This window comes from Peromyscus maniculatus, chromosome 9 (assembly GCF_049852395.1).
Source record: "Peromyscus maniculatus bairdii isolate BWxNUB_F1_BW_parent chromosome 9, HU_Pman_BW_mat_3.1, whole genome shotgun sequence".
Lineage (NCBI taxonomy): Eukaryota > Metazoa > Chordata > Mammalia > Rodentia > Cricetidae > Peromyscus > Peromyscus maniculatus.
Genome location: NC_134860.1, coordinates 44,698,869 through 44,722,115, shown reverse-complemented (window position 1 = coordinate 44,722,115; position 23,247 = coordinate 44,698,869). Strand labels below are relative to the sequence as shown.

At 46.8% G+C, this 23,247-nt stretch overlaps 1 protein-coding gene across 5 annotated transcripts in view; it reads right to left on the bottom strand.

Annotated features, from left to right (window-relative positions):
• Positions 1-23,247, bottom strand: part of Samd4a (sterile alpha motif domain containing 4A) — a 220,867-nt gene that overhangs the window by 99,332 nt on the left and 98,288 nt on the right. The window lies entirely within an intron of this gene.

Sequence of the window (23,247 nt, the reverse complement as noted above, 5' to 3'; positions counted from 1 at the left end):
TGTCTGTCTGTCTGTCTCTCTGTCTCTCTGACTTTCTCTCTCTCTCTCTCTCTCTCTCTCTCTCTCTCTCTCTCTCTCTCTCTCTCTCTCTCTGTATGTGTGCCTGTGTGTGATTATCCAGGTTATCTTGATCCTGATGTGTAAAAGGCTTGGAAACCAGAGAAGAAGGCAGGAAGCCGCTTGGAATAAGCCATGAGTGTGGAGAGCAGACATGTAACCTTTAGCACACGGCCTGCTCCACTCATCAAGGAATGGATTCCAGGTCCTAAATAAAGACCCAGAAGGCACACACATTGGAAGTTCTAGCGTGTGCGTAAAACAGCGAATGGGCCGGGACCTAGAGCAATCAGCAACCACGAAGGTGACGTGGGTTCTGAATCTGCCCTAAGTTCCTTTCAACCGTGTAGTAAATAAAATAAAACTTCATTGTAAAGGCGCCTCGGCTGCCTCCCCATGTGACTGCTCTCCCTGCCTCCTCATGTGACTGGCCTCCCAATTTAGCTCGTACCCAGCTCCCAATGACCTGTAATAACACTATTCCCAAATTAGAGCTCTCGATTTGACTTGGCTTCGGTTCCTCCCTCAAAGCAAAATAAAGCATCCGTTTTCTTATTTTCACATTCATAATACTCAGCCTCGGAGTCGCCAACTCAAACCCTGCTCCAGGCAGATGGAGCCCTCCCTGCCCACCCCCCACCTTCTTCTTCTGGTTAAGCCAAGAGCCCGGTGGAAAAACACCAAGAGACAAAAACAAAAACAAAATCAGACGAAAATTCCAAGTAAGTGACATTCAGCTGGAAAAGCTATGATTCACATGCAAATAAAACCCTCCCTGAATTCACTGGTCTATGATGCAAGCCCCTGGCTTCAACATAAAAAGGACAGCATGAAATCACCCACAATTAAACTTACTCTGGAATACTGGAATTCTCTGGCAGGACCTTCTCAACTAATGATAAGAAAGCCCCAACAGTAGCAGAATGAATCTAATTGAGTGGGAGCCGAGGGCATCCCCACCTAAGCTGACAAATCGTGCTGAAACCCCCAGGGGGAGTTCTGTGTTCACGTGTCCGCATCCATCCCTGGACCTCCCATAGCTTGTAAGGAAGTAGGGCTAGGGCTGGGCCTCCCCAGAAAGTGCTCTCTCCCCAGTAGACATGAAAGACCATGCTAAGGAAGGTGGACTCACCATCCTGCCCAGAATGCTATATCCAAGGAAACAGTCTGTTGTGCTCTAGACAGAGTTCCTGAACCCTGCACCGAATCTCCATCTAACCTTCGCAGTATATCAGCCCCTGACTTCAGGCTCAGGCTAGAGACAGCAGTATATTCTGCTCCTCATCCTGGCACACAAGTGTCCTCTGACCTCCTTCCCCTCCCTCAGATGAGGGTTCATCTGACATGGCTATCACTTCCTCCACATGTGCCCTTTAGAGAGCAGAAACTCCCTACACTGAATCACAGCTTACAGAGGTGGAAGGGGTCGCCTTTACTTGCAGTGAATGCCCCCACAGAGGATTCTTGCCTAATAATCACCTGGACCTGATGCTCCAGGCCATGGGGATCTCTTCCACTGTCAGAGAGCTGGGACTCCAAGGTCATAACTGGCCTCTTCAACCTTTGTCTAGTTAACGGGGGTCCGTTTCTCTAAAACTGCGAAGGACAAATCTACGATACTTAGATGCCAATGTTCACAGTAGTCATAGAATATCCAAGGAAGGACTCGAATGTCTATCAGCTGATAAAATGTGCAACAAACAATGGAATATTATTATTCACCCTTCATAGGGAAGGAAGTTCTGACACCAGCTGCAATATGGATGAGCTTCAAAGACATGAAGTATACCCCGTGGATGAAGACAGATTAAAAGGTGTAAATAATGTACACTTCCACTGACACGAATCAGTTTCCTGGCGATAGAACGGAGAATGGATGTTTCTGGGGGCTGGGGTAAGAAGAAGGAAGACTCACTATTTAATGGGTACAGAGTTCTTGTTTAGGATGGCAAAAGAATTCTAGAAAAGAATAGTACTAATGGCCTCTCAACTTTGTCAGGGTATTAATACCGGAACTGTACTTAAAATGGTTAAAATGGTGGATTTTATGTTATACATATTTTATGACATCATTAAATGTAGAAAAATAAATCTCTCCTTTTCACAAAAACAGCTATTCTACCAAATCTGTCTTAGTGGTCTAAAACTCACCAGCCTTTAACAGTCATTTTCAGAGATGTAATTTGTAGGTACCCCCTCCTCTTAGTACATTCAATGTCTCTGAGAAGCAAGAGTCCGGAGCTGAGCCTTACCCTGGGCTCAGCTGGCTTCGTCCCACCAGACTGTTGTTCTGAGGCACCTCCTTTAGCCCTCAGGTCAAGGACTTTGCAGAGTGGGTGTCCTGGCTGCCTGCTTTGGCTACTGGGACAAAGGTGTGCAAATTAAAAGAAGAAACAACCTTAGCACGCTGGGCCACTGTCTTAGACCTGGCTCTGTTCCCCACATGGCTGTGGCAGCTGCAGCTGAGGAGGGCTGGGATGGGAGAGGGGACTCAGCTCAGCACACACTGGCCTTTCAAGAGATTTTCCTACTGCTTCTGGGTCTTGGGCAAATGGAAACGGCCAGGTCTCCAGAGTTGCTCCTCTGTACTCTACCACAGCATGGGGCCTGGTCAGGGTGTTCAGGGAAGTCTGTTAAGTAGGTGGAGCCCCAAGGGCTGAGGAAAGTGCATCCCACAGGATACCAAGATACACTCGGACCCCTCGGCCCATCTGGAAAAGGTTATAAAATTTCAGGCAGGAAAGCTCCTTCTTGCATTTTGAAATCTGTTGAGAAGAGCAGCCTGGGTGTTGGTCTCGTTCCACAGGAGTCAGCGGTTTCTGGAAAGTGAACTGCTCACCCTCCGGAAGTGGACCAGTGATTTGGGGGTACCATCTGAAGTGCTGTATACTTGGTAAATATTGGCTGGCACAGTGTGCAGCTTTTCTAGGAACACTATTTATTTGTCAAATGAATGGCCCTTCATGTGGTAACCTTTAAAAAGCTAATTTCTCTCTTAACAGATGATTGATACCTGAGAAAGGGCACTGTGTGTGTGTGTGTGTGTGTGTGTGTGTGTGTGTGTGTGTGTGTGTGTGCATGTATATGTATTTCACTTCCTCCTTGGACAAAGCACATGTCAACAGGGCTGACTAATTTCTCTACCTTCATCGTCTTAACTTCTGATTTTCTATTAATATCAGACTTCGGAAAATAATTTCCAACGCCCATTTCTATTTTGCCTGGAGTTTGAAAAGGCGGGATTGAAACCACTTTTTTGCTGGGAGTCTTTTGGTTTGAGGACTTGCTAGGGAGGTTCCTAAGAACCTGTCCTCTCCTGGAGTCTGTGCCCACCAAGATGAGCCAGGGCTGGGCCTCTCTCCCTGCTGGGTTGGCCACCTGAGGCTGCACACTTAGATAAGCAGGAAACTCACTCTCTTGTGTGAGACGGTTTAGAAAGACTTCAATCACCTGGCTTCGAACAGAGCCCTCTGCTCTGAAGAATAGAAACTCGACTTCTTCATGGCTCAAATGATCACTTTTCCCTTAAAAGAGACTCCTGTACCCCCCCCCCCCCACTTTTCCTCTGTGAAATACGCGAGCTCCAGGAATCTACATTTTCTTACCAAGACCAGATAGATGAAAGTTTGGAGAGCTCTATGGTGGAAGAGGTCAGGTGTGTGTCTGGTGGGCTCTTGGGCAAGAATAGATTAAACCGAGAAGTGTTCTTGGTGAAGAATCACAAAAAATTTGCAAAAGGCCATTCATGATCCCAGCGCCTTCATCATCACAGGCCTTTCACCTTTGTTAGAAGTAGCCCTGTCAGTGAAGAGCACAGGAGTCACAAGTGGTAGCCCTGGGCTCTCCCTGTCATCCACCTGCATCTCCTGAAAACGGAAGTGAGAGTTACATGACTCTCCCTGACCCTGACTTATTTATACCTGTGTTTTCAGCCTTCCTCACAAGGACTACCCCAGGGAAGGTTCCATCTGCCTTCCGCTCCAACCCCTGTGGAGATGTCCTGGAGTGGTGACTCCGTGACTCTGGGAGGTGGCTCTGGGACTCTGGGAGGTGGCTCTGGGAATCTGGGAGGTGGCTCTGGGAATCTGGGAGGTGGCTGGCCTTCCTCCTGCTCTGCAGGTAGTCTTGTAGTAACAGAGCCTATACCCTAGAGGACCAGAGCACAGGGGCCAGAACATGGCTTCCCCGGGAAGGGTCCAATTCAGGGATGGCGTGTGGCTTCCGACAGTGGAAGAAGACAGCACTCAGGCTACAGAGAAAACTTGCTTGGTTATCCAGGTACCAGCAATCTTTTTTTTTTTTTTAAGATTCATTTTTATTTTATATGTAAGGGTGTTCTGCCTGCATATAAGTCTGTGCTCCATGTTTGTTCAGATCCCACAGAGGTCAGGAGATGGCCTTAGATCGATCCCCTGTGACTAGAGTTACAGATTGTTGTAAATCACCATGTGGGTGCTGGGAATAAAACCTGGGTCCTCTGGAAGAGCAGTCAGTGCTCTTTACCTCTATCTTAGTCAGGGTTTCTATTGCTATGAAGAGACACCATGGCCACGCCAGCTCTTCTAAAGGAAAACATTTAATTGAGATGGTGGCTTACAGTTCAGAGGTTCAGTCCATTATCATCATGATGGGGAGCATGGCAGCATGCAGGCAGATGTGGTGCGGGCTGCATTTTGATCAGAAAGCAACAGGAAGTGGATTGTGACACTGAGCAAAGCTTAAGCAAAAGAGACCTCAAAGCCCGCCCCCACAGTGACATACTTCCTCCAACAAGGCCACACCTCCCAAGAGTGCCACCCCCTAGGAGCTTATGGGGGCCAATAACATTCAACCCGCCACAACCACTGAGCCATCACTCCAGCCCTAGGTACCAGCAATCTTGGAAACAGTGGGAATCGGTCATTTTTCTTTATGTCCAGCAGGCCTTTCCCACGCAAGGCAGCAGCCCTGGTCAAACATAAGCCACAGAACGATGCCAAGCCTGGCTGAGCTGTGCTGCAGGACGGTGGGACTTTAGTCTCAGTGTATCTCCTCTTATGCTTTAACGTAGTGCGTGCGTGCGTATCCTCCAGTGCGTCATTTTTAAAAATTTATTATTTTACAGAATGGAGCCAGAGAGTAGACCTATGACCCTAGATCTAGAGGAGACATGGTGGAGACATGGTGGAGACCTGACCCTGCAGAAGCACCAGGGTCTGCAGAAGCAGATGCTGAAAACACAGCCAATGAGAGGTTGGGGATTTAGCTCAGTGGTAGAGTGCTTGCCTAGCAAGTGCAAGGCCCTGGGTTCGGTCCTCAGCTCTGGAAAAAAAAAAAAAGAAGACGAAGAAGACAAAATAACAAAATACAGCCAATGAGCAGCAGGCGCTATCAGTAAGGGTACTGGGACCTGGGACATATCTGAGAGTCACAAAAGGAGCCTCCAGTGGCCATGTGCAAACTGAGGCGCATTCAGAATCCAAGGCCCAGACAAGTTTTGTGATTGTTACATGGCTACCATCAGTCTAAGAGAAGACTGCGTTTTTCTGCAGCTCTCTTGGATGCAGGCATGACCTGGGAAGACACAAAGGCTGTGCAGAGAGAAGAATGGAACGGAATGCAATGGAATAGCGGGAGCAAGAAGATGATGCGGAACTGAGCGAGGTCCGGCTTCTTCTGTTGCCTCCTGAGCCATGGGTACCGGCACAGCTTGGACCTTTCCCCCTGTTGATCCATTCACCAGATTCCTTCCTGTGCTCAGCAGAAGCCCACACCCCTAAGCACTAAAGGTGATACTGTGGTATGTAACAGGGATCCTTCTTTCATGAGAGATTTGTGAAACCACACACCCCTTCCATCTCTGTGCATGTTTGAGCTGTTCACCTCAGCAGTCCCCATCAGGCCAGTCCTGTAACCATAGATTGCATGTTATGACAACATAACTATTTTGTGGTCTCTCTTCAATAGCTATACACTTCCTACTGAAGTGGGATATTGCATCTGTCATAAATCCTTCCACCCTCCAGAGCAGGGTTTGTGTTATAGCTCATTCCTACAGCTTTTCTTCTGGGAGATTTCCAGCTCTCTCTCTCTCTCTCTCTCTCTCTCTCTCTCTCTCTCTCTCTCTCTCTCTCTCCTCAGAGAAGCTCTGATAAACTGGCTTCTTGTACATTTTTTATTTGGCACTCCATTCATACTGCATGAAGTCAAACTTTTCTAAAATTACAGGCATCCCCCAAATCAAATGATGGGTACACACAGCCGTTGTTTACCTACACAATCCCCGCTTTAACCTTTGAGGTACGAATAACATCTCTAAGTGTGCAGCAGTGTTTTTGAAAGGTTGAAAAATCTCTTTCCAAGCACAATTACTTCTCATTTTCAAGATGAGTGTACCTGGTAACTGGTGGGGAAAGTGAGGCTCACTCTTATTCCTTAAGAGCACTGGTGTCCACTGCCTTTCCCTAAGAAGGCCAAGTTGTCAGTGGCTGAAGGGGTGGCCTCAGAGCTTCTTTTATGCTTCCTGGGTTTTTCCAACTAAGGAAGCTAGACCTTGACAGACATTAGAAATGTAATCACAGGTGAAAAGCGCATCCCAGCATGTCTCCACAGCGATACAGAATCAAATTCTGAGGGCAAACAAGTCCTTGCTTTATTCCACCCCCCCCCTCCCTGGCTTTGCTGGCGGACTGTGGGGGAACTGGGTGTGTCAGATGAGAAGGACTCTAGAACATACCATTATGATTATCTAATAATAATAACAGTCTTTCTGGCAATGTCCTTTGAGAAGATTAAAATCATAAGATTTCCTTTACATCTCAGCAAGCTCCTGAGCTAAAATAATAAAGTTAAAATATAAATGACTTCATTATCTATCAGTGACACTGGTTCCTTTAAGTTCTCTTAAAACCTTAACACTGGAAGCCAGAGAAACTGCTGAGATGGAGATTTCAGGGTTTCGTCTCAACTGCCATGTTTCATTTTTCTGGAGAAGGATGTTTAACAAATTTGGATAAATTTAAGTTAGTACGTTAATTTCCCCCTTAAAATAACTATATCAAAGAGTAGCCACACAGAAAAAAAAAAAGCTCCAATACAAATTACAAGCATAAACATTATCTTAGCAAACAGTCCAATAATACACACAATGCCAAGCTCCAGAGGTGTGCCTGGGCATCACAGAGCATCAGCGGGAGGCCGCTTTGCCCTGCAGCCAGTGCTTAGAATGCAAGCGCTTGCTAGTGAAGCCCAACGCACTGGGCACTCACAATCATATTGATTTTTCTCTTTTGAGAAGTTGCTTTTGTTCCAAACAGAAAAATCTGCTTGTTTTTATTAAAATCAACACTACCTCTTTCTTGTAGAGTTCTTTGTCTACAAATGTAGAAAGCCTAAGGAAAAACCAGAGTGACTTTAGACAAGCCCGGGAGATTCTCTAGCAGATATAGTGTGGGAAAGCATGGGGGATGGGAGAGATGAGCACACATGACGTATGAACTGAAGAGATGGGATGTGGCTCTGGAACTGGAAACCTCTTGTTCTTTCTTGTTTGGACATACCTATTTGTCCCACAATTGTTTCGCTTCCAAATCCTCCAGGTCACTTCAGGTCTTGTCTGAGACATCCTTGGCAAACCTTGAAGACTGTCAAGTGGAGGGAAATACTGCCCTTCAAATATCCCGAGGCTTTGACTAGATATGCTCTCTCTCTCTCTGTCTCCTCATTCAACACAGGACCTCAGGGATATAGCACAAGGTTCTAGGTCGGTCTCTCTCTCTCTCTCTCTCTCTCTCTCTCTCTCTCTCTCTCTCTCTCTCTCTCTCTTTCTCTCTCTGTCTGTCTCCTCATTCAACACAGGACCTTAGGGATATAGCGCAAGGTTCTAGGTCTCTCTCTCTCTCTCTCTCTCTCTCTCTCTCTCTCTCTCTCTCTCTCTCTCTCTCTCTCTCACACACACACACACACACACACACACACACACACACACACACACTATATAAGCATGTTTGTGTACATTTCTGTGTGTATGAGTGTCCAGAAGTTTTTCCCTCAATCACTCTCCACATTATTTTTTGAGACAAGCTCTTTCACTGAAGCTGGAGTTCACTGATCTGGCAAGACTAGCTAGCCAGGGAGCTCTAGGTATCCTCCTGTCTCCATCTCCTCAGTGCTAGGATAACAGGCACATGTCACTGTGTCCAGATACATGCCACTACCAGCACCAATACATGGGTGTTGGGGATCTGAAAGCAGGTATAAGGACCTTGGTGTATGAGCCATTTCACTAGTCTCTGGAAATGTAATGTCTTATGCCTGAGTTTCCTTGGGAAGAGACTTTTCTCCACAAGCCTCCTCCAATAAATGTTGTGGAAAAGAATGGTTTGTGTACCCAGTGACTCAGTCCTGGTGCAATGATTGACATTCACTCTGAACATCCTTATCTAGGGTTCTTCATTTTCTATGGGGCTAAACCTCCACTCCTGCCCAGGCCTCATGATGTCCATTGATATGTGGCTTTGCCTGACATCTGGAATTGGGAGAGCATGCTTAAACATTCTTGGTGGCAGATGGGTATTTTTAGCACTTTTAGAAAAGACTAGGCTGTTTCTCATACAATTCATTCCTCATAATATTAGCACTTGTGTCTTAAGAGCACGCAGCAGGGAGCTATTGTTAGAGAAGACAGGAACAGAATAAAGTGGCTGAGTTACAAGGGATATGTGCATTCTCTTCTGCTGAAAATATCTTCCACACATCACCCTTCCAATGAGCTACTCCAAAATATCCCTGCTCTGATGGGCTGTAAATTCACGAGGATCATAAAAATCCAACTTTAAATACTTGACCTTCTGTCTCAAAGGCTAACGGGGAAGTCTTATCTGGGAGTTTTGTTTGAGTCCTGTTGGTCCTGTTGGCCTGTTGGGTACAAGTTCAAACGCAACTTAACAAAAGACATGCGTCAGAAGGATCCGTCCTTATTACCCTCATTTCTTCCTGCTGCCTGTCTTTTGGCTATTTACCACCCTTCCATCTCACACAGCACAAAAAGGGATGACCTTTGAAGTGATTCTGTGGTCAAAGTCAGGCAAAGAAGGAAGTGGTGTGAAGGATTACTACTGTCCAGGATTTCACCTTTTCCATAGGATCCCCATAGACCTCCCGGGAACACGGGCTGATGGCACTCGAGCCAACAGCTGAAGCAGGAAGGTCACTCTCACCCAACCTTGTCCTCCCCTGAACTGGGTCTTCATTCCAAAGGGAGTGCTCCACACCCAGAGCAAAGGAACACAATCGTCCTCGAAGACACAGACATGCCCGGAGAAACTGGACAGACAGGCTTTGGGAAGACCCCATCCCAGATATTATCGCTAAGCCACACCTGTTTCCTCCCAGCTTCACTTTGCATACTGTCCTCTCTTCCACTCTACTCATCAATCCTGAAGGTTCCCGTGTCATCTAAAATTACATTTACATCAATTTCTATACTTTCCTCTTATTAAATTATTTTTTTTAAAGATTTTATTTGTATGACTGTTTTGACTGCATGTATACCATGTGCATGCCTGATGCCCTGGAAGGTCAGAAACATTGGACTCATTGGAACAGGGGGTTATGGATGGTTGTGAGATATCATGTAGGTTCTGGGAATTGAACCTGGGTCTGTCTGTAAGAGTAGTAAGTGCTCTTAACCCTTGAACCATCTGTCCAGCCTTGAGTCTGTCTTTTGTTATTGGAGCTTCAACCATGAGCCCAGTGATGGGGAAGAAGATGCTTCTTTGTCCCTATAGTAGACAGATATGTGTAGGTAATAGGTAAAGATGGATGGATGGATGGATGGATGGATGGATGGATGGATGGATGGACGGACAGACGGACGATGGATGGATGGATGGATGGATAGATAGATAGATAGATAGATAGATAGATAGATAGATAGATAGACAGGTGATAGGTAGGTAGGTAGATAGATAGATGATAAATAGGTAGATAGATAAACAGACAGACAGAAAGATAGGTGATGATAAAGTGATAGAATGTGAATTGGCTGCAGTACATTAGAGACCACTTTAAAAGCATCTGACACTAGAGTAAACCCCAGCAGACTAATTCAATAGACACGAATACTCTTTCAACAAAACATTCCAATCTATGAGAGAATTTCCTCCTTCTACCAAGGACAAATATTTTACTGTGCTTATAAAACCTAATTAAAACAACATTGTGGTGTTCAAGCATGTGTGGGTTACAGAAAGGAACAACCCACAGCACAAAAGTCTTCCTTCCATCATGCAGACATGGACTCTGGGGTGAGAATTATGCAGGAACCTCAGAGACCTCTGCTTTGTTTCATTAATATTCACGTATCCACTTGGTAAGAACTGGAGCTCGGCACCACGATTTCCATTACAAAGCCTCCAAAATGCCAGGAATGAGTCATGGCATTGTGCAGTCTGGGCAGTGTACTGATTTTCTCCATTAACCAGGCATACATCCTGACAGCTTCCAGGAGAAAAGCTGAATGAGTCAGTGTCAGGGATAAACCCCATCAGAGTACTATGAGTCTGGAGGAGCTAGGGTAACAGAGATTGGGCTTTTGTTCATGTTTTGCTGTCTTTAAATAGAAACACTCAAAAAATCCATCTCATCCCTTATAGCAAAAGAAAATTTCAACTAAATTACTACTAACTTCTTTATTTACTTGTGGGCCTGGGGACGGAACCTGGGATCAGGTGCATACTAGGTAAGCACTCTGCTGAACTACAGTTTCTGCCCCCCCCCCCACTAACTTTTTATCTTGAAATAGGGTTCCACAAATTTGCCCAGGTTAACCTTGACTTTATTCTGTAGGGAAGGTGGGACCTGAACATGGGGTCCTCCTGCCTCAGCCTCCCGAATGGGATGACAGGATTCTCATGTTCTCTCATCATTGCTTAGTAGGCACAGAAGCACAGCTAAGAAAAACATTGAAAGTTGCAGGTGTGAAACGAGGTTCTGGACCATGGAGAGCTCTCCACATCCGGTCAAGCTCCTTTTCATTCTTATTCTGGGAAATTGGAGCCATAGCTCTTTAGCCCAACGCTGTCTTAAGAATTTGCTCAACTATGCATAAATATGAAGGCTCGGAGCATTATAATCCTGGGCCACAGATGGAAGAATTTATCATATTTCATAGGCCTAGAAATTTCCTGGCAAAGTGGAAATATCAAAAGGGTTGCCAGGTGTGATGGTTTATACCTTTAATGCCAGCACTTTCGAGGCAAAGGCAGGCAGATCTCTGGACTTCGAGGCCTGTCTGATCTGCATAGAAAGTTCTAGGACATCCAGAGCTACAAAATGAGATCCTGTCTCAGAAGAAACAAAAACAACAACAACAGAAACCCCAGCAACAACAATAAAAGTGTTAACACTTCTTCAGAACTTGTGAGCGCATCTGCATCTGAAACTAGCATGTTACAATGATTCTGAAGTTAAGCAAATGAAGAGGTTTTTAAAGCCATCAGGAGTGGATAATTAATGAGGGTGACTACCAGGAGTCTGCACAGCTCTCTTCCAACACCGGCCTACTGTGGCAGGCAGCAGCATCTTCATCTCTGGGTATGCTGGGCTGTCTTCTGTCTTTTCCTAGTGTTGAGCCACAGGCTTGCTCTCTCTCTCTCTCTCTCTCTCTCTCTCTCTCTCTCTCTCTCTCTCTCTCTGTCTCCCCATGGCTTTCAATGCTTAGGTATAATTCAGCATACACAGATGATTAGATCACATGATCTAATTTAAGGGACTCTCTCCCAATTCTTTTCTAGTCTTCTACATTGAGATGAAGGTCTATGCCTGTTCAGGACACTTAGTGAAAAACTGAGTTTTTCTAAACCTTGCAAGCAAAGACTCTATCTTGAGTGTTCTGAACATATGTTCATTGGACTCTGATGTCCCCCAAGCCCCAGAGTATCAAAACAGGTCCATTAAGATGGCCTCACTTGCACCAAAGCACCAAAGCGTGGCTCTAGCCTCACTTTCCAAAGCACAGCGAGTACAGACTGTGACGGTAGCCTGACTCTGAATATCTCTAGCTATTGAAACTTGATAAAACTTAATTCGACATGACACCTCTACTAAATTGCTACCAGAAGCAATCATTTTGATTAAATCACAGCACTTCTAGAACTCGCATTTAGTAGCGACCACACTAAAGGACCCGGAGCTCTCCACTGCCAAGCCACGGATCCCCATGTTCTCACGTCATTGTACAATCAGGAAAGCATGGCAAATGAATAGATTTCAAAGGTTGCCCTCCAGCAAAGGTTCACAAAAATTCTATGACTTTGGCGCTCATAGAATACATTGCTGTCCATGGTAGTGGGGTGTCTTCCTTCCAAAGTCTCTCTGTGTCATGCATTGAGAACCAGCTGGAGCACAGCTACGTAGATGCTACTAGATTCATTCTGCACTCCCAGGAAGGGGTCACCTGAGTTTCTTCCTATTTTCTTGACATCTGAAGATATCTGCAGAAGATCAGACTCTGTGCATTCTCTTGACAGAGACCTTGTCCCTGTGTCAGAACCCAGGCTCTAGGTCAATGTGATGGTCAAGAGGAAGGTTATGCTAACTCGGCATCTAAGGTGCTTTAAGGAGAAGAACCTATGGCCTTCTCTTTTGTTTCACAAACTTCTGGGCACATGATGAGGTCAGGTTTTAACCAAGCTGCATTTGTAGTGTGACTTTTAAAGTGAAACCCATGCAGGCCTGGAGACATGGCTCAGTGGTTAAGAGCACTGGCTACTGTTCCAGAGGACACAGGTTTGATTCTCAGCACCCACATAGTGGTTCATAGTTATCTGCAATTCTTGTTCTAGGAGATCCAATGCCCTCTCTGGCCTCCAAAGGCACCAGGTATGCATGCATACTGGCAAAACACCCATACACGTAAAATAAATATACCTAAAATATCTAAAAATAAATATATGTAAAAAAATAAAAATAAATACATCTAAAATCTAAGAGGGAGGAAGGAAGGAAGGAAGGAAGGAAGGAAGGAAGGAAGGAAGGAAGGAAGGAAGGAAGGAAGGAAGGAAGGAAGGAAGGAACCTATGCAGAAAATCCACAGCAGAAAAGAAACGCAAAGGAGCAGCGGAGGTCCCATCCTTCTCTGCCTAAACATGGAATGAACTTCCTTGGCTGTGTGCTTGCTGCCACTGAACCTATTTACTCCTCAGAGGAGATAAGCCTCTTGCCAGGCTTCCTGCGGAGGCTGCAGAGAGATCCAGCCTTCCTCTGCAGAAACCCTTCCCAAGGAAGGGGATGCCAGTGCCACAGTTTCGTATCTTGGCATTTCTTGCGGGGTTTAAGTAGGATGTTAAAATGGATTTAGGTCGCAGTGGGGAGAAGCGAATAAGTCTCCCGCACTCCTCTCCCTTAATTGTATGTCCCCAAGCCGGGCTTTTTTATGACTCAGACAGAAGCTCTGTGTTCAGAAGCATCAGATGCTTCAAGTAGGAGAGTGGCCTTCCGAGCTCAGGTCCCCAAAAGAATCCAATCCAGACCCGTGAGCTAAGAATTGATGTCTGTTAATATCTACTCAGGCTGAAGACAGACGTCTACCTGAGGTCAGCCAATGTGATGGTCAAGAGGAAGGCTATGCTAGCTCTCCTTAGACTCAGCTGTCCAAGGGCCCTTTGAAGTGGCAGTGCTGGCAGGAAAAAGGTTCCCTCTGAAGGGCTGCAGAGCCCTTCACCCCAGATCCCAGGCCCTTGACAGAGAGCCCCACCCCTGGGATGCCCGGGCATCCTGGTCGTGGTGAAGACGGGCTGTATTCCCAGCGTTCTTTTTAGCAGCTGAGAGGTTAATGAAATGAGTGCAAGTGTTACAAGTGCTAAGCAGCAGGCAGTCTACTTTGCTGACACTGTCTTCAAAGCCATGGTCGAGTACAAGGTGGCCATTCTTTCTTCACTGGCCCTGAGAATGTTTCTAATGCCTGTATTGTTTTCTAACTTTGGAAGAAGCACCAAATAAGGATGACTTTTGGTTCAAGGTAGGAGCCACGACTATTTATATGACCTCACTCTTTCTTACATAATATAACAAACAGACCTCTTAGGCCTGAAACAGAAAGAGCCAAATTCTGCCTTTAGGCAAACATGTGCTGATTCCATTGAAGTCAGGGCGACTTGGCCCTCCAAGAGCTGAGGGCAAACGTCCCCCTTGAGCAAGGATGCAATGGACAAGTCAAGATTTCCCAGCCCTGAATGCAGAACTCTGAAACTGAGCCACTGGAGGAGTGTGAAGAAAATGTCTTGAAAACTCGACCCAGTAAATACTTTCCATCATGGGAGAACTAGCCTGTCTCCATTCCAAGGTGACAAGATAACCCTTGAGAAAGCACGCCAGCTTCCTCTCTAGGGATCGTCCTCTCTCTGTAAGCCTCTGATGCAGGTGAAATGCAGTCTGGGCCAGGAGTCCACTCCCCATGAACACTGCTGTTTTACCCCCATTCACTTCCTGGAAAGATTCATAGCTGGTGTGAGAACAACACATGACTTTAAACTCATACCGCGGTCTCGTTGCTCCCACACTACATACAGACCATTTTATAGTAATTGGTCCTGATCTGGTTCATAGGTAAATTTACTTATGTACTTTCTTGTCCCCAAAATAATGTTAAATGACATACATAAGGTCTGAGTTACTTCCCGCATTGCCTCAACATTAAAAAAAAAGATGTTACTTTTATATAGTAACTTGGATAATTTTTTTAAATGGATGGTAGATTTATATAACTGGAGTTGAAAATGATCAAGTCTATTGCTCAAACCATCCAATTTTAAAATTTCAAATAAATCTCAAGATTGACAGGGAACCTTTATGGGGACACTGTGAGCCCGGTCAGCCCTTTATGATATCCTCCTGAATCTCACCTACAGATGTGCGGGAGGGTGTGTAGATGATGATGAAGTCTCCTATGGTGGAACTCCCTCACCTCTGTCTACTGCAGTGCATCCTCCAACTAGTCTTAATAAAGGGGACTGCACTTAAGTGAGAGTTACGCACTCCAAGACTCGGAAAACAAAACAGAAAGGCAGCAAAGCTGAGTGTGAGCTGGAGAAAGGAAGCAGTAGCTGCTTGCCATGGGGTAACGTTTCCTGCTCCCCACAGCCCTCCTCCTGCCCATCTTCCCACCCTGCCCCTGACTCCTAATACATACGTTTTGCCCTGCAGTCTAATTTCCGACTTGGACTTAGCTGGACCCTTCTTTGAGTATCCACTCAAGCCTGAGTTCTGAGCCCTGATAGTCCAAGCTTCAGTCTTGGCACTAAGACATAGAGACTTGCCCTGAGATGGGTTTGGAGTCTAGCTGCATTCACAGTGACTGCCGAATTCTAGAGAACTGAGCTCATTCCACACGTTCAGTAAAGTCCAAGACTCCAGTATTGACACTCAAGACCCCACAATCTTCCCAGCTTCCTCCCCAACCCTATCCTTCAGTGTAGGCTCTGCCTTGGCTCATGCTGCCCTGCAATCCAGAAGGACACTGTCCATCTCTGCTGCAAGAGCAACCCTGCACCTGGCATTTGACAAATTTAATGAACACTAAAAGGAGACTAACAATATGCCTGGTCTGCTCCAAGAACTCCTCATATCTCACTGAATCCTTATGACTCTGGATACCGCTATTAGCCCCATTTTGTTTTTATTTATTTAAATTTATTCATTGTGTTGTGTGTTGGTGTGTGTCTCTGCACTTGAGTGCACTTATGTGCCACAGCACATGTAGACGTCAGGACAACTTGCAGGAGTCAGTTCTCTCCTACCTTGTGGGTCTTGGGGATCAAACTCAGGTCATCAGGCTTGGTGGCAAGTGCCTGTACATGCTGAGCAGTCTTGCCAGCCCTGAGCCCAGCCTGAAAGATGAGGAAGGAGAAGCAGAGAGCCACGCCCTAGCCTGCTTATCCATTCCTCATTCTCCATGAGTTCCATGCCCTTAGCTGTATCTCTTCTATGTCCTCTATGTATTTTGATCTTTGTGGGCTTTTCATCTTTCCTGATAGGTGGGAAGCTCCTAAGAAAGGGAATCCACACCAGATTCTACTTTGGCCCTTGTGGCTCACCCTTCCCCAGCTCACTCTGGGTGCATGCCTGTCAATACTCGTGGGTGGAAAGACGGAAACAAGGAAGAGAGTCAGAGTCCATTCAACTAAGGGACCTCGGCTGAAGCGAGGAGACACTTGGTCCTTCGTTTTTGCCTCCACGTGGTTACTCTGTTTGCATTCACACGTGCATGTAGTCTTGACACACAAAGCTATGTCTTCTGAGATGAGCAGGACTGTGCTAAGTCTCCCCTTTGTTCTTTCCACATATAGAAAGTAGTGGGAATGACAGAACGCCAGGGCTGAAAACCACAGCAGCGACCGCTGTAATTACACAGCACGGACTTGTCACTTTTATCCTATACTGAAATCCTGCACACTGGACCTCAGCACTCTTTACAGACGGGAACTAGATTCAGCAAGACTCAGTCATTTGGCCAAGGTTAAAAGCTGTTAGAACACAGTGAGCAGGCTTGAACTGAGCTCAGCCACGCCAGGATCAGTCTGGCTGCATCCACTACACAGCAGCATCTCTTTGGGCTCCTGTGGGGCCAAAGAAAAATCTAGTCAGCTGAAACCATTCATTCCGCACTTCCTGGATGCTCTTTGTGGTTTGGCCTTTTAAGAGAAAAGACACACACACACACACACACACACACACACACTCAAGAAGCCAGCTGAATGGCAACCTATTTTCCCATAATTCAAGGAGTCTAAGAACACATTGGATGGAGAGCATAGAAAAGAACCGAGCCAAGGGCAGGGGAGGTGGCTTGGTTGGTAGTGTTTGCATCAGGAGGATAAGGATCTGGATACGGATCCCTAATACACCTAGGAAAAGCTGGGGGCAGCAGCATGAGCCTGCCTGGAATCTCAGTGCTGGGTGTGAGCAGAGACGAGAGAACCCTGGGAGCTTGCTGGCCAGCTAGTCTAGCTGAATCCATACGTCCTAGGTTCCGTGAGAGACCTGGTCTCTAAAACAAGACAGAGAGTGATGAGGGAAGGCATCAGACAGCCTCCACGTGTATGCACTCCCAGATGCACGTGCACCCCCACACACATGCAGACACGCCCAGACAGTCGTGAGATGACAGAGCACGCGAGGGTGGGAGACCCTCAGAGAGACTTGCTTGGAGTCAAACACGCAGGGAGAAACAGATGTTTCGTTTAAAAGAAAAGAGCTTATTCCGCTGCTTCAGGAGCCTGCAAAGCGGCTCAGTTGGGCCACAGCACTCAAGGCGTGCTCAACATGGCCACAAAACCAGGTCTGTGGTCTGGGTGCAAGCTGCATACTTTCTTTGTACAGGGAAAGTGATTCCCTTACACCTAGGGGGAGGGAACAGGCGGGAACTCCCTCAAGATGCAGCACACTTCCTCATGATCCAGCTCTGACTCATCCAGCCTGGAGTGTAATTCTGCTCACTCTGGGATTCTTGGTGCAGCATTCTGTACGCACTAGCAAAATCATCTTTCATGCTACTAAGTGACAGAGCTGGTCTCTGCCTCTTTCCCGTGGCTATCCTCAGCACCTCCAGAGGCCTAACGTTGACAAAGAACTAAATGCAGACCCGAGGCCCCATTGGCTGCTCTTTGTCAGCTGGTTTCAGCCCAGCCTGACACTGGGTACCCAGTTCTGGTCAGAGTGACCATGAATGTGTGTGTGTCATCTTTCCTTGAGAGCCCGATGTTCTGGATGACTCTCAGGGAACGGCAACACAGTGACTTCTCTGAGGGACTCTGATCTGGGGACACGCTGACTATTTAACAGTCCTTTTGCTGAGGCTCCTGTAATGAATGGAATGCGCAGGGGGAAAAATGTGGGTGAAGGGTTCAGGGAGCGCCCCATTTGCTCCGTTCTAACAGAAAGCCAGGTAGCTGCCACAGGCTTTGCGGTCCTGCCAGCTCCCACACAGATTGATAACTACATTATCTTCAAATTAACAGACATCAAAACATGATGACCCAGTCGGAACCTATGCTCAAAGCCCGAGGAGATAGCTCAATTAGTAAAGGGTGAGCCGTGCTAGCGTGCATAGCTGAGGTCCAGCCCCAGAACCCACATTAAGAAGCCCAGCTTGGCTTAGCATGTCTGTAATCTCTGTGCTGGAGAGGAAGAGACACCTAGATCCAGGGGTTCACTGGCCAGCCAGCCTTGCTGAGCAGACTACCTCCCAAAGATGTTAGCGGGCATGAATGAAGAAGGCTGGTTCGGAGAATAAACCAAGCGCCCTAGAAATGCCATCCAGTCTTATCCATTTTCCTTCTTTCTTTCAACAAACCTTTATTCAATATTACAAGACACAGTTCGGTTACAGAAAAGATGTAAATATTACAGAAGGAAAACAGTTACTGGTCTGGAATTTCGGGGGGAATTTAGACTCTGGTCCAATGCCTTTCTTAAACACAGTGACCAGGATGGGCAGTAGATGTGCCCAGCTACCGAGGGCATCTGATGGAGGAAGAAGGAAAGGCTCTTTCTGTCATCCCCCTGCCTCCGAAGACTGATGGTTCAGGGAATGGTTCCTTGGTATTCCTCTCTCTTGCTGTCGCTTGCTGTTAAGGGGTGTCACCAGCCTCTTTAGGAATTTGGGACAGCTCAGAAGGCATCATAGCCTCGTGCCTGAAGACTGAGGGAGTGAGGGAGGTGGTAGATGGAGAAAGGGTCACATCCAAAGGTACACGGAACATGTGGGAATTGGCAAACAGAACATCTTAGTTGTACCCGAGAGAAGGATTTAGGAGAGTAGCGGGGGGGGGGGGGGGGGGGGGGGATGGACACTCGGGTCAGCTTGCAGTGGACTGCTGTGTGGTGAAATGGGGGGCGGCGGTTCCTGAATTCAGAGTTGTATCAGATGGCATCCTGGGGAGAGGAATCTGGTGGTGGTTGTCAGAGTGGCTGGGTATCAGGAAGGATGGGAGAACACAGCTACTCTCTAAGGGATGGGGAGCAGAGGATGAGAGGCAGGGACCAAGTAGGCCGTGTTGGAACTCCCAGAACCTCTCTTATCTGGTGTAGCTGTCTCTATTTCCAAAGAGGAGCCCCAAAGCTGTGCAGAGCACAGTGCCCAACGTGCTGAGGCGCCTGCCAGCGTGACCTCGAAGGCAAAGTGGCTGTCACGGAACAACTGTGACACAAGACCCCCTATCCACCTGAAAGTCAGTTACTGATGAACCGCAGGTAACAGCAAGAGATGGGGTACAACTGAACCTTCGAAGTCTTAGGGGACAGGGGACAGAGAAAGTCTCTCCGTGCTCCTCAATCAGATGTCCATCCTGGTCACTGTGTTTAAGGAAGACATGGGTAGCAGAGAACGTGAAGCCAACGGTCTCTTTGTATCTGGCACTTTGACCTACAGACTTTGACCTGAGTTCCCAGAGGAAGCAAGGCCTGGCCTCTAAGCTCTGGCCTAAAGCCAGACAGTGACCCCACCTACCTCTGCTATCAGAGCCTGGGTTTGTCACAGCAGCCTGCATGCACCATCATATTCATTTGCAAGATAAGGAAACTCAGTCAAGGTCATCTGGTGAGTCAGCAACAGATGAGCTCAGAGTTAAGGACCTCTTGGATCTGAAAACTTGTCTCTCATCTTAAATGTTGCCTGGGCTGTTTTGCCTCAACTGGCTTTAATAGATCGTTTTAAAATTTCATTTCAAAATAAAGCGCATAAAACTAGAAATAAAATAGGTGCCTTCATATCTGTTTAAATCTCATTGTTATTTATCATCATCATCATTACTATTACTATTATTATTATTATTAGTTGTATGTGCAAGCGGCACCCATGCATGTAAAGGTCAGAGATCAATGTTAGGTTTCATCTCTATCACTTCCAACTTTGTTGAGATAAGGTCCCTTACTGCATCTGAAGCTTGCTAATGAGGTAGACTGGCCAGCAAGCCCTGAACATCTGCCTGTCTCCACATCTCAGCACTGGAATTATAGGAACACATCTCCACACTCCCCCTCCCCCCCCCCCCCCCCCCCGCCCGGGTCCTGGAGCTCTGAAACCAGGTCCTCATGCTTACAACGGCAAGCCCTTCCGTGAAAGGCGAGAAGTTGGCTTAAGTCTTGATTTATTTCTTAGTTGACTTGTAAAATGTCATTCTGCACAAGCAAAGAATAGGACCACTGAAAAATGTCACAACTGCCAGGCAGTGTTGTTGGTAAATGCCTTTAATCCCAGCACTCTGGAGGCAGAGGCAGGTCAGTCTCTGAGTTTGAGGCCAGCCTGATCTACAGAGTAAGTTCCAGGACAGCCAGGGCTACACAGAAACTTTGTCTTGGCTGGGGGTGGGGGTGGGGGAGAAAGAAAGGAAGAAAGAAAGAAAGAAAGAAAGAAAGAAAGAGAGAGAGAGAGAGAGAGAGGGAGGGAGGGAGGGAGGGAGGGAGGGAGGGAGGGAGGGAAGGAAGGAAGGAAGGAAGGAAGGAAGGAAGGAAGGAAGGAAGAAAGAAAGAAAGAAAGAAAGGAAGGAAGGAAGGAAGGAAGGAAGGAAGGAAGGAAGGAAGGAAGGAAGAAAGAAAGGAAGGAAGAAAGAAAGGAAGGAAGAAAAGTAAGATGTCACACTTACTTAATTTTCCTTAAACTAAGACTCTACCTCTTGGGTACCTTCTCCTAGTTTCTAGTCTTGGGACTTGTCCCGTTCCTCTAATGTAGGGTATCCACACACTTGTAGAACAATAGCAGCTAAAAGGGTTAATGCTCCAGTGTCAATCACACATTGTCTTCTCGGTGAAGTACCCCTGACAATGCGTACTATTTATATGCTGGCAGCATCTGGCTCAGAATGGAGGCTAATACAATGATAACGGATACAATCGTCCTGCAATGGTTAGCAGGGGCGTCTCTGAGACAGCAGGAACAAGCCGCTGCCAGGGCTGCCCTAACATGGAGGCAGATGAGGAGATGCCGCCAGGGATCCAGAGGCTCACACAGTGAGCACTGCCACAGAGCGCCACTGCACGCAGCACTTCCTGCAGATCTCTCATTGACCTGCCTGACCCCCCATTTGTATCCAGAATGCTTGTGGGGTTCCCATAAAATCAATTGCTATTTGATACCACATTCGATAATGAGCAGAGACCATTCGGTGGCTGAGTCTCCACCAGACAGCCTCAAAGCAAAGTCTTTTACTAAATTTAACTGAAGAAAACTCGAAGCCATTTGTCTCTCAGGGAACGCCCTGCGTTTGGGGGTTCATACTCGGACCACTGTTTCCTTATTACCAGAATAGAGACACAACTGCTACTAAGAGCAAGGAAAATAAGATTTCAGGTTTAGATAGACTCTTCTGTCACCCTGGAACACCACTCAACTAGTTCTCTTGACCGGTTGTGACGTTAGTCACCAGGCCTTCATCATTTCAGCGCTAGAAGACCCTCAGAGATCAAGGTTCACTGGGAAGGTCAAAGGAGACCCAGATGGATGATGTCAGCCAAGAATCAGTGAGGATCAAGGAAATGTAATCAGTGTCACCCGCAATCTCTGTGGTCAACCATCTTTTCTGTCATCTGCTCCAAACCGAGACCAAGCCCTGGGGTAGAAGACACAAACATTAATCCCGAAAGCCCGGTCAGATAAAATGCCGCTGAATTGTGGTGTTGTACAGAAATTCAGGGAGGAATCTTTTCTAGTTAGTCTGGCAGCCGTCAGCTGTTCCTCCATTAATTGGAAAAAAAGCATCTGTTAAGCTGGAGAATCACACACCTCAGAAAATCCAAATTAAAGCCGTAAGGGGTGGGCTGGAGGTAGTCGGCCCGCGCTTTCCCACGAAGCTCATGTTCTGACATATTTATCTTGGGGATCGGCATTCCCTGAGTACACAGGGATCCAACAATCATACCTGCTTTATGATTCCAAGCATGCCACGTTAGCATAAGTTACAGCATTTTCATATGGCTTTGATTGTGAAAGATATCAACCAACACACTGTGAAATCGTATTCTGCCGGAAAGTTCTCAAGTACTTCTGTTAACATGTTCCAGGAGCTACAGGCATATCCACACATTTCCCCCTGCAGATGCAGAGTTTAGACCCAGAACTGAAATTATGAGCTTTCCTAAGTGTTTTTAAACCAGAGAGAAGAAACCACCCTAAAACACAGTGGACTTGATGATACTTCCCATAAGATTATCCCCCCCCCCCCCCCCCCCCCCCCCCCCCCCCCCCCCCCGCTACATTCTAATCTCACTGCAGGAGAAACAGATGTATGGATAAAAGCTTTGCTGGGGGTGTGGCTCAGCAGTAGAAGAACACTTGCCAGGCACAGGTTCAGTCCCCGACACTGCAGATACTAAAGTGAAGCCTGTTCCTTCTGAGGCATGGCTTGGTTTCCCTTCGTTTTGTCCAGCCAGAGATCACATCTCTAGAACAGGGACCATGAAATGCACTCTGTGGTTCTCCTCCCGATGGTTCGCCCTTGTTTATTTCAGAGCTGGCTCGGGGGAGGGGGGGGTGGTGGTGGTGGTGTTACTTCAGTTCTTTGAACTCAGTTTCCTTGCCTGAGGAAAGAGGAAGAGAGAGGGAGCAAAGGAGAGGACCAGGGGCAGGAGAGAGGAAGTGTGTGTGTTTGTGAGAGCCTGTGAAAACGGTCCTGCCCAGCTTCCCTCAAGAAGCATGGGTCCCAGCGAGCACGGCCAGGAGGCTATGGGTCTGCTCTTTCCTCTGGCTCAGTCCTCGTGACACTCTCATGATGAAAGTGTCTTGATGTGGTTGGCAGTCCAGCGTGTACAACAGAGCTGGCTGTTACCACTCTACCACTCTAAAGCAATCCTTCAGCTTTCGCATAGTCAAGATGGGTTCAGTGTCGATTTACAACAAGGTCTGAAGTAGATACTCGTAAAAAGTTTGTATTCCTGCTTTACTTATACACCTATGTACAAATATATGAATTTTTGCTCATGAACAACCTGGTATAGTGACAAAACCTTGTCTTAGGAAAATGGCTCACTGTCCAGGACTCTGTATCATCATTCTGAAATAAACTCAGGAACCGTGCAAAATCTACCTAGATTTTTATGGCTTTTTGCTCAATCTGTAGGCTTGTTCGTATTTAATCTGCGCTCCTGTTTTCAAGCAAACTCACCATTGATTAACAAGTCTTTCAGAGGCAACCATGTAGTTTTCACATAGATGGCTCT